At 47.2% G+C, this 11,684-nt stretch overlaps 1 pseudogene; it reads right to left on the bottom strand.

The window, feature by feature from the left end:
- Window positions 1–577: 577 nt before the first annotated feature.
- On the bottom strand, window positions 578–11,370 carry LOC134612672 (piwi-like protein 1; annotated as a pseudogene).
- Between the last annotated feature and the right edge of the window lie 314 nt (window positions 11,371–11,684).

The following is an 11,684-nucleotide window of genomic DNA, read 5'->3' as shown; positions in this document are numbered from 1 at the left end:
CAGCTGACGCTCTCAGCCAATAAGCCAGTCCTGCACTACCTGGCTCAGTGGAGCCAACGGAAGCCTCATGCAGAGGCCTCAGGCTCCAGGGGAGGCAGCAGCAGGTGTTCCCCGGGCAAGTTGTTAAACCATTCTGTAACAGTTTGACTAATTACGGTGAGCGGGTGCAAAGGCACCTGTGACACCCCAACCACTTCAGTGGGCTGGTATGGTGCTTGGAATGTCTCATGAAAAAAAAAAAAAAACTTTTGTTTTGCACAGAAGTAGGAATATACGGTAATTTCTGGTTTGTCAAGTCAACAGCAGTTTTCCACTAATCAATCAAGATCAAGAAGCAGTCGTGCAAAAATAAAAAAAACATAAAAATTAAAAATTAAATTTCTTTTCAATATGGTTAACGTACTGTTTTATGCATTTAAGTCCCTGAATAATGTGTACGACTTATTCTTGGTGTAATTCACAGATAGTAGAGGTTCTCAGAAAGCGATATATGTGGTTCTCTGTGAATACGCTGTCCCACTAAGAAGGCAAGTTTATGGGCATATTGACATGGAGCAGGTACTCTGATTACTCCACGTCAATTGAAGTACACGTGACAAAGTTTGTATGTTAACCTTTGCATGTGATCCAGTTTCAAAGCACCACTGTCATATACAACATTATAATGAGTTGGAGACACCGTGCCTGCTCTTACAGCCTGGCTGATTATGAAGAAGTCATACCATTCAGGTCTGGTGACTTCAACATCAACAATGGTCCCAGGCGGCGGGTTATTAAGTTTGCCACCAGCATGTGCAAAGAATCGTGCATTTATGCGATTCTTAACCACAACAACAGTTAGTTTAGGGCTGTAGTCTTTCCCGGCAGAGTTAATGCAATCCAGAAACTGTGTTATTTCATAATCCACCAAAGTTTTCAGTTGACCATCTCCTACTCCATCCCGATAGATTATGATACGAGCTGGTAGATTTTTTGTTGTGTGAATACCAGGCTTTTAATGCAGCTTGCATGCAAAACCTCAGAGCATCAACAATCTCTTGCTTTTGATCCTGGAGAACACATCGTGAAAACCAACGAGTCATGCCTTGGTTCAAACTGGCAACAAATCCTCCAATAGATCTCCGCCCAGATAATGTGTCATGGTAGCAATCAATGCCAACTATCATCAGGTCCTTCAAAGGTATTTCTACACTCCAGAGTTCACCTCCCATTTTGCAATTCATCTGCAATGCAATTTTTGTAGCAACTGAAACTACAGTTTGAGGTTTGTTCAAAGTCTTAGCGAGTACACACTGGCTGGAAATGGGAAAGTCAACGCAAAAAAATTTCTTTATGGCATCATATCTGTCCTTGCGATTAGTGGACAAAATGCAAACCACCATTTGTGTATCAGATGTAACCTTTTGTTGTAAAACTTTCAGATATGCATCAGTGCTGTCATCAACTTCAAACATTACTGCTTTATTCATTTTTATTCCCCCAAGAGTATTAGCAGCATCATAAATCCGTTTTGTGTAGATCAACAGCCATTTTTCTAAATGTTTTACACGGATTAAAGTAGGCCCTCTGATTTCTCTGGACCAGTCTGCATACTGAGGATTGTATTCTGCTGTTCCCCTGGCCTGCAAAATCTTCTCCGGAGGTGCAATTCGACCAGTAAATGGCAGAAGTTTGGTGTCAAAATTAATTCCCCAGTCACGTAGTTCTTTCTGAACATTTTCATCCTTGTGGATATAGTTTAAGAATTTTCCTATTGGCTTTTCTCTTTCATCAGGTGTTAACCTGGTATGTATTGCCAAATCTTTCATCACAGTAAAATCACTCCTCATTTTATCAGTTAAACCTGTCAGGTAACAAAATTCAGGGATCAGTTGAATTGGTCCTTCAGGAACACCAGATGGCTGTGTTTGGTCTGTAATTTCCTTATTGTATTGTGTTCTGTAGTATTCAATGTAGCTTATTTCACTTCTGTTTGATTTTTTACATTTTGGCTCTGGTGAGAAATCCCAGTTGATATCATCAACACGGTAAGTCTTGTTGTTGTACTTTGTGAGAACAATCTGTCCGATTAATTCCTTGCTACATGCATCACAAAAGTGATGTGCTCCAACTTTTCCATACACGTTGTACATAATATCCAGAACAGTTTCATTTCTTAGGACTTTATGGCTCACACCAATACACAACATTATACTAGTTTCATACTGTAGAATGGAGGTGGTGAAGCCTGGCCATATAGTTAGGTGGTGAGTTTTGATGTCAATAGGATCGTTAGGGTTGTAATAATTTTATGGCAAGACAGGAGGCTTCATATTTGCTATATCTTTCTTTACTGAGCCTCCCAGCAGCAAAGGAACAGTTAACAGTAATGTAAAAAGTTCAACCAATCAGATAGTATAACAGTATTATATGATGTCATCAAACTCCTCCCATATCCTCTTTCTTTGCTGCTTGCCTCCCAGGTGAGTCTACTCCAATTATATTGCTGTACCATTTAACCTTTAATACACTATTTCAATTAAAAAATGAATTACAATGGTCATATACCTTTAACACTTTATTCACTTATCACTTTAACAACACTTTCTGTGGAAACATTTATGCTCTATTTATTTTAATTTCATTCTATTCAATCTTGGACTACTTTGTCAATTTCCTATTAAACTTTATTTAGGTTTCCCCTGCTTTTGTGGTTACTGCTTTTTACTATTCTCAGTTTCGCGCCCTCGCGTTACCCCGCCCGTTCGCATCAGCACTTTGCAAGTGCATTGTTTCCCGCCCTTTTGCTGGCGGCGGCCATTTTATTCGCATTCCAGTCACTGATCAACTCGCCTGACTTCGAATCTGGTAAGTACTATTTTCCTCTTCTGTTTATAGCACCTTAAAGTGCTAATACCTTAATTTCTTTTAGTGATTTTTCCCCCCTTTTATTTCCTTCTCAGGATTTTTTCCAAAAACACCTGCTGTATTATCATTGTTGTTACTAAATAAAGGAAGGCTTTGTGGGTGACCCCCACCATTTTATTATCTGCCACTTCATTATATTGAGTGTCTTTAATATCAATTCCTAAGGTGTTTTAAAACCAATATTACTGTTCAGGGTGACCCCCTTATACAAATGCACTATAATTAAAGTGATACAACACTTTAATATCAATTCTTAAGGTGTTTTAACACCAATATTACTGTTAAGGGTGACCCCCTCATACAAATGCACTATAATTAAAGTGATACAACACTTTAATATCAATTCTTAAGGTGTTTTAACACCAATATTACTGTTAAGGGTGACCCCCTTATACAAATGCACTATAATTAAAGTGATACAACACTTTAATATCAATTCTTAAGGTGGTTTAACAACCATATTACTGTTAAGGGTGACCCCCTTATACAAATACACTATAATTAAGTGATACAACACTTTATTACTACTCAGTGGTGAACCCCACTGTCTATGGTTATAATTAAGTGGTTAACCCCACTGTTTACTATCATAGTGGTACAACCCACTTGTGTATATTTTAGTGGACAACCCCACTAAATATTGAGTGCCGCCTACGTATTAAACTACACAAATATTTTGGGTGACCCCCATCAAAATAATTTTGGGTGAACTCCATTCTTTCAAATTAATATACTTAACTGTTTGGCAACCGCTCTAAGACATACCATGTCTGACAATAATGAGCCCGCTATATCCCAGGTACTTAGAACCTGGTTGGTTTCAACCATTGCAGATTCCATCCCCAAGGCATTAGCAGCCTTTCATGAGAAGACTTCGGCCGAAGTCACCCCTACTGCACGTCAACTCTCTGATTCCGAGGACTCTCAACCCTCGGATCAGGAGGTTACACGCAAACGCCCCTGGAAAGGGGAGAGTAGGTCTGCGGGCAAGGGCAAGGCTCCTGCCAAGTCCCAAAAATTGATTGCCACTCGCCCCGTTCAAGCTAACTTTAACCCCTTAGAGGGTCTACATCCCACACGTTAGACGGGGTTGACGATTATTTCCTTGGATATTCTGATGAGGACCCCTCGGCGAATGCGCTAGGGGATACCCCATCGGAATTTGTCAAGGAAACCTTTCTCACACATAAAGATCTAGATGCTATACTACCTAATCAAAAGGACCCGATTCAGACATCCTTCTGGATGCTTCGGGTGTCCCTTTATTTGACCCCAGGGTCATCAGACACCCACGGTCGGCAGAATGGGCTCCACCAGAGCACATTTCCAACTTTTGTAAAATGTGGTTATGCAAACCACTGGACAAAGAAATTAGGGCAAAACTCAGAGCTGAGTGCCCTCGACCGACCATTCCAAACAAGGTAACTCTCACGCCAGATTTGACCCAAACACAGTTAGAGAGTGGGCCCAGAGAGCCTTATGCTTACTAGGCAACGCTAATGTGGCCATGTCCACCGAGAGACGCTAGGCGGCACTGTACAAACTGGATGCAAAATTAGCCGATCTGAGCTCCCGAGAACTGGGACCAGAGGCAATGGATTACTGTTTGGGGACTCGTTCATGAAAGACCTTTCCAAACATGTAGCGGTGTTCACCACCCTAAATAAGGCCCAATCCTCCTTGCGCAGGGTTTTTCGTTCTAAGTCAGGCCGTTTTTCTGGGAGAGCTGGACGTTATAGAGGCCGAACGAACAGCAGAATCGCCTTCACAGGCTACAGGCCTCGCCCCTCTGAAAACTATTGGCAATCGGGACAACCCCGACCCTACCACAGGCAACTATTCACTAATAGAGGGTCTATCAATCTATCGTGGATCTGCCTCCCTACGCGGAAGAGCTGCTCCAGGTAATAAATCTCCCTTCTTTCAATGTACCTATAGCAGGTCGATTAACCAGTTTTTCCAACAGTGGGAATTACTTTCTCAGGATCTATGGATCCTACACACAGTCCAAGGGTTCAAATAGATTTCCTTTCCACCCCTTCCAGGACACCCCACCTACACCACTACAGATGTCTGCAGCAGACAACCTGACACTACAAACCGTACTGTCAGGTATCGCCACTTCAAGATGGAGGGCATCCATCTACTCAGGGACCTCCTTTGCGTGGGAGATTGGTTCTCCAGCTTCGATCTCAAAGACGCATACCTCACAGTTCCTATTGCTCGCAACCATCGAGCTTTCCTTCAATTCCTCTGGCAAGAGGAAATCTGGCAATTCACATGCCTCTCGTTCGGACTATGCTCCGCACCATGATGTTTCACGAAACTGATGAAACCAGTGATGGCGCTACTCCGATCACAGGGGATTCGATCCATCATACATTTGGATGACATCCTGATAATGGCACAAGACATTTGCAAATTGTTATCAACCCATCAGATTTGCTTACGCGATCTGGAATCCGATGCCAGTCTCCTGGGATGGGGCGCCACATGCGCCCAAGGGTCCACAGCGGGACTTTGGTCCCCATCCGAACAAGCACTGCACATCAATTGTTTGGAATTGATTACAGGATCTTTTGCAATTCGCAGTTTCGCGAAAGACTGTTTCAACTGTTCACTAGTACTGCGCATGGACAACGTCCAGGGGCGGACTGACCACTCGGGCATATCGGTCATGGACCGAGGGCCCAAGACAGTCAGGGGCCTGGCAGCACAGCCAAGCTCCAGCTGGAGAGATCAGAGATCTCTCCAACTGGAACAGCAAAAAATAATAAAAAATAATTTCCTTTATTAGGTTGCTGGGGCCCCTGATGCAGCGCAGGGCCCCAGCAACCTACAGCTCTGTAAATCCCCCCACCCTCACCCTCACCCGAGACCCGGCAGCTTCACCTCCTCTCTGCCAGGTCTCCTGCTTCCTGGCCTACGCGGCTTTGTGTGATGGGGAGAGGCGGAGCCAGGAAGTGACATCACTCTCCTCTCACACAGAGCCTTCGCACAGCCAGCAGGGGAAGGAGCAGCAGCCGGGGAGAGAGCAGAGGGAGCAAGAGAGACAGGTAGGAACTACTCACCCACCCCTCCCACTGTGTCACCACTCACCCTCCCTCTGTCAATGTCACCCCCCCTCCCCCTGTCACTTTCACCCCCTTCCCCTGTCACCCCCTTCCTCTGTCACTGTCACCCCCTCCCCCTGTCACTGTCACCCCCTCCCCCTGTCAATGTCACCCCCTTCCCCTGTCAGTCACACCCTTCCCCTGTCACCCCCTCCCCCTGTCACCCCCTTCCCCTGTCACTGTCACCCCCTTCCTCTGTCACTGTCACCCTCTCCCCCTGTCACTGTCACCCCCTCCCTCTGTCACCCCCTCCCCCTGTCACTGTCACCCCCTCCCCTGTCACTGTCACCCCCTCCCCCTGTCACTGTCACCCCCTTCCCCTGTCACTGTCACCCCCTTCCCCTGTCACTGTCACCCCCTCCCCCTGTCACTGTCACCCCCTTCCTCTGTCACTGTCACCCCTTCCTCTGTCACGGTCACCCCCTTCCTCTGTCCTGTCACCCCCTCCCTCTGTCACCCCCCGTCACTAGTCACCCCCTCCCTCTGTCACTGTCACCCCCTGTCACTAGTCACCCCCTCCCTCTGTCAATGTGTCACCCCCTTCCTCTGTCACTGTCACCCCCTCCCTCTGTCACTCCCTGTCACTAGTCACCACCTCCCTCTGTCACTGTCACCCCCTCCCTCTGTCACCCCCTCCCTCTGTCACTGTCACCCTCCCTCCCTCTGTCACTGTCACCCCCTCCCTCTGTCACTGTCACCCCCTCCCTCTGTCACTGTGTCATCCCCTCCCTCTGTCACTGTCACCCCCTCCCTCTGTCACCCTCCCTCCCTCTGTCACTGTGTCAACCCCTCCCTCCAAATACTCTGTCACTAGTCACCCCCTCCCTCACTCTGTCACTAGTCACCCCCTCACTTTAGTGACAGAGAGAGGGAGGGGGTGACTAGTGACAGTGAGGGAGGGGGTGACCCAGTGACAGAGGGATGGGGTGACTAGTGACAGAGGGAGGGTGTGACTAGGGACAGAGGGAGGGTGTGACTAGTGACAGTCACCCCCTCCCTCACTCTGTCACTAGTCACCCCATCCCTCCCTCTGTCACTGGTCACCCCATGCCTCCCTCTGTCACTGTGTCACCCCCTCCCTCACTCTGTCACTAGTCACCCCTTCCCTCCCTTACTCTGTCACTAGTCAGCCCCTCACTCTAGTCACCCCCTCCCTCTGTCACTAGTCACCCCCTCTCTCACTCTGTCACTAGTCACCCCATCCCTCCCTCTGTCACTGGTCACCCCATGCCTCCCTCTGTCACTGTGTCACCCCCTCCCTCACTCTGTCACTAGTCACCCCTTCCCTCCCTTACTCTGTCACTAGTCACCCCCTCACTCTAGTCACCCCCTCCCTCTGTCACTAGTCACTCACTCTGTCACTAGTCACCCCATCCCTCCCTCTGTCACTAGTCATCACATGCCTCCCTCTGTCCCTGTGTCACCCCCTCCCTCACTCTGTCACTAGTCACCCCTTCCCTCACTCTGTCACCAGTCACCCCTTCCTTCCCTTACTCTGTCACTAGTCACCCCTCACTCACTCTGTCACTAGTCACCCCCTCACTCTAGTCACCCCCTCCCTCTGTCACTAGTCACCCCCTCCCTCCCTCTGTCACTAGTCACCCCTTCCCTGCCTTACTCTGTCACTAGTCACCCCCTCAATCACTGTCACTAGTCACCCCTTCCCTCCCTTACTCTGTCACTAGTTACCCCCTCTCTCACTCTGTCACTAATCACCCCCTCACTCTAGTGACAGAGTGAGTGAGGGGATGACTGGTGACAGAGTAAGGGAGGGAGGGGGTGACTAGGGACAGAGGGAGGGGGTGACTAGTGACAGTCACCCCCTTCCTCACTCTGTCACTAGTCACCCCCTCCCTCCCTCTGCCTCCAGGTACCACCTCACTTTGCCACCTGTCACCACCTCACACACTCTGTCACCTGTCACATATGCATTCACACTGACACTATATACAAAAAAACACATGTAGTCATCCAGACATGCACATGTGCATTCACACGGACTCAAACATGCATATGCAATACAAACATGCATTGATACACAGGTCTTCACAATATACACATCCAAAGGAATGCCGTATTATATGAGAGTTATATTTATAGGGACACTATAGTCACTCAGACCACTTCAGCTCAATTAAGTGGTCTGATTGCCAGGTCCCTCAGGTTTTAACCCTTCAGATGTAAACATAGCAGTTTCAGAGAAACTGCTATGTTTACTTAGCAGGGTTAATCAAACCTCTAGTGGGTGTCATCCTGACGTGCAGAACGTCTATAGGAAAGCATTGAGAAATGCTTTCCTATGGACTGTTTAAATGCGCGCTTGCTGCGCATGCGTATTCCGCTCCACTCGGGAGCCGACGTCGGCGGGGGATGAGAGGTCACCAGCGCCGAGGGAGCCCGGCGCTGGATTAAGGTAAGCTGCTGAATGGCTTTTAACCCCTTCAGTGCCACAGGAGGGGGACCCTGAGGGTGGGGCACCCTTAGGGCTCTACAGTGTCAGGAAAACCGCTTTGTTTTCCTGACACTATAGTGATCCTTTAACATTTATTTAATGCACATATATTTGTGCATTCAAAGGGCCGGGATCTAATTTTGCCCGGGGGCCCCAAAGGCTCTCAGTCCGCCCCTGACAACGTCTCTGCAGTGCGCTATGTGAATCGGTTAGGAGGCTCCCGATCCAAGCTACTATCCGATCTGACCAAAGATCTTTACCAATTCTGTCTAGAACGGAACTTATCTATCAGAGCGGAATATCTTCCGGGCACGGACAACCTAGTCGCGGATTGGTTCTCTCGCCATTGGAGGGATGTAAGCGACTGGCAATTAGACCCCCTCGTGTTCCACCAAATTCATTGCCTTCGCGGGCCCCTTACACTGGACCTGTTTGCATCCCGTCTGAACCGCCAGACGGAAGCCTTTATCAGCTGGCTCCCAGACCCCAGTCATGGGCAGTCGACGCCTTTCTACATCCTTGGCCGGAGACAGGAGCCTATGCGTTCCCACCTTTCTCCATGATCCAACGCACCCTCTACCAGGTCAAAGCCCTAACAGTGACGATAGTCATTGTCACTCCACTAAGGAGAACCCAGACTTGGTTTCCAACCCTGTTAGAATTATCAGTGAACTATCCAATTCTTCTACCTCGATCACCCGACATCCTCAGGAACCCAACAGGGCACTTTCACCCACTCACTCTTCAGGACCGGCTCCAGCTTGTAGCTTGGACCGTTTCAGGGGATCTTGGAACGTCTCAGGACTTTCGGAGACAACTCAGGCTCTCCTATGGGACTCCTGGGCCCCAGGCACTAGTCGAGCTTACATCGCTGCATGGAAGACATGGGTCAGCTGGTGTTTGGAAAGGGACACCGATCCCTTTTCAGCACCTCTGACGATCATCCTAAATTTTCTGTCTACCCTATTTGATCAAGGTAAATCCTATCGATCAATTAATGTCTATAGATCCACTATCTCTGCGGCCCATAATCCCATTGACAATGCGTCAATAGGGAAACATCCTTCAGTCTGTAGACTTTTACGAGGGATCAGGTTAGCCAGACCCCCTCTTCCTAAATACTCCTGTTTCTGGGATATCACTCAAGTCTTTTCCCTTTTAGAATCCTGGACCGCTAATGAAAATTTGTCGCTACGTCAACTTTCGGCCAAACTGGCCTTACTCCTATGCCTGGTATCCTTCCGTAGGGTCTCGGATATCCGAGCATTTGATCACCACGCAGTAGTCTTCTCGCCTGAAGGCGTTAAGTTTCCCATCACCAGACGAACAAAACTAATTCTTCCTCCGTATTCTACCTTACTTTCCTAATAGACAGTCACTCTGCGTGGCACTCTGCATAAGGCATTATTTAGATGCCACCACCACTCTACGCCCCCCTACGGGACCCCTCCTCGTGTCTTATGTAAAACCACACAAACCGGTATCCGCACCCACCGTCGCACGGTGGATCAGATGGATACTAGCGCAAGCAGGCATTGACTCAAATTTTGGCGCATATTCAGTCAGAGGAGCAGCCGCATCCTCAGCCTTTCGCGCGGGGAGCTCCCTCTCAGACATTTTGTCATCTGCAGATTGGTCCAGAGAGTCCACATTCCGTACATTTTATTTCAAACCTATGACACATGCTGCATCTTCTATCATATAGGAGCGTTAAAACAGCAAATATGAAGCCTCCTGTCTTGCCATAAAATTAGGGATTATTCTAGCTTTAGTGACTGAATAATCTAAATTTTATTAACGACAGGAGGCGAATATTTTCCCCCCTTCTTTATTTTCACTTTCTAACACCCGCCCAGGTAAGTTACTATGCATTCCAGTCTACTGGTTACACACACTTTATACACCATCTGCCATAACTTAGTCCGCAGTTCATCGTTACAGTTTACACGGTTGACACAGACATATCATCGACCACAGCAAGAAAGAGGATATGGGAGGAGTTTGATGACATCATATAATACTGTTATACTATCTGATTGATTGAACTTTTTACATTACTGTTAACTGTTCCTTTGCTGCTGGGAGGCTCAGTAAAGAAAGATATAGCAAATATTCGCCTCCTGTCGTTAATAAAATTTTGATTATTCAGTCACTAAAGCTAGAATAATCCCTAATTGCGGCCAATCTGCTTCATATTAATCATCTTCAGAAGTCTTCTGAAAGTAATGTTGTAGAATTGAAAGCAGGTAGGTGAAGTAGGGGGTAACTCATTTGTTAAAGTTATTGTAATCCTCACTGTCTCTCCATTACGGGTCTGGCTGAAAACTTTGCTAACCTTGTCAAGTCTTCTGGGCAAAAATAATATTGTTCCATCAAACGCACAAGCTTTTCCAATCAAGTCTTCATGTTGAAAAAGAAGGCAGATCTCAAGAGCCTGGATTCCATCTGTGGATTGAAGCCAACGTGGTACTGGTATAACACCTATTGTGGTTGTGATACCAGTTTGATATGGTTGGTGCTAAGCTGAATTGGCACTCCCGAAGATCCTGTCTTGGACTCTTTGACATGATCGATTGACTGACGTGTATTAACCCCCAGATCATTTAAATCACGCCTGCGGCCACCACGTTCACCAATACATTTGTCCTGAAATCTGGAGATCTTGAGCTCCTGTCTTTGCCTTGGGTGCTGGACCTGCAGGAGCTCCCTGCCTTCCCCGTCCCACAAGCTCCGCAGCAGCCGCTTGAGGCTGTTCAGTAGGTTTTTCTGTAATATGTCCAGGCAGTTGTGACTGCCCAGGTGTGGTTTGCTCCTGGGCACGTGCTCTCTCACGAGCCCTTGCTCTGGCTCTTCCAGTCATTCTTCAGCCCTGCGTGTTACCTTCAATAAGCCGCACAGACACACGCTTCTCACGCTCCTCGTGTCTAATACCTGAGTTTTTGAGTTTGTGCAGTAGAATATCGTGGTCTACTGTGTCAAAGGCCTTTGCAAAATCAAGGAAAATATCTCCAGTTAGGTCTCCTTGTTCCATGCCAGTTTGGATGTCATTGCAAACTTTTAAGAGGGCCGTTGTAGTAAAGTGATTCTGGCGAAAGCCCGATTGTTTAGGGTTCAGATAGTTTGATTGTTGGTAGTACTCACATAGTTGCGTATGGAAAAACATTTCTAAGATTTTTGACAATACCAGGATACCAATACCAGGCGATAGTTAG

This window comes from Pelobates fuscus, chromosome 5 (genome assembly GCF_036172605.1).
Source record: "Pelobates fuscus isolate aPelFus1 chromosome 5, aPelFus1.pri, whole genome shotgun sequence".
Lineage (NCBI taxonomy): Eukaryota > Metazoa > Chordata > Amphibia > Anura > Pelobatidae > Pelobates > Pelobates fuscus.
This window is presented reverse-complemented; position numbering and strand designations above follow the sequence as displayed.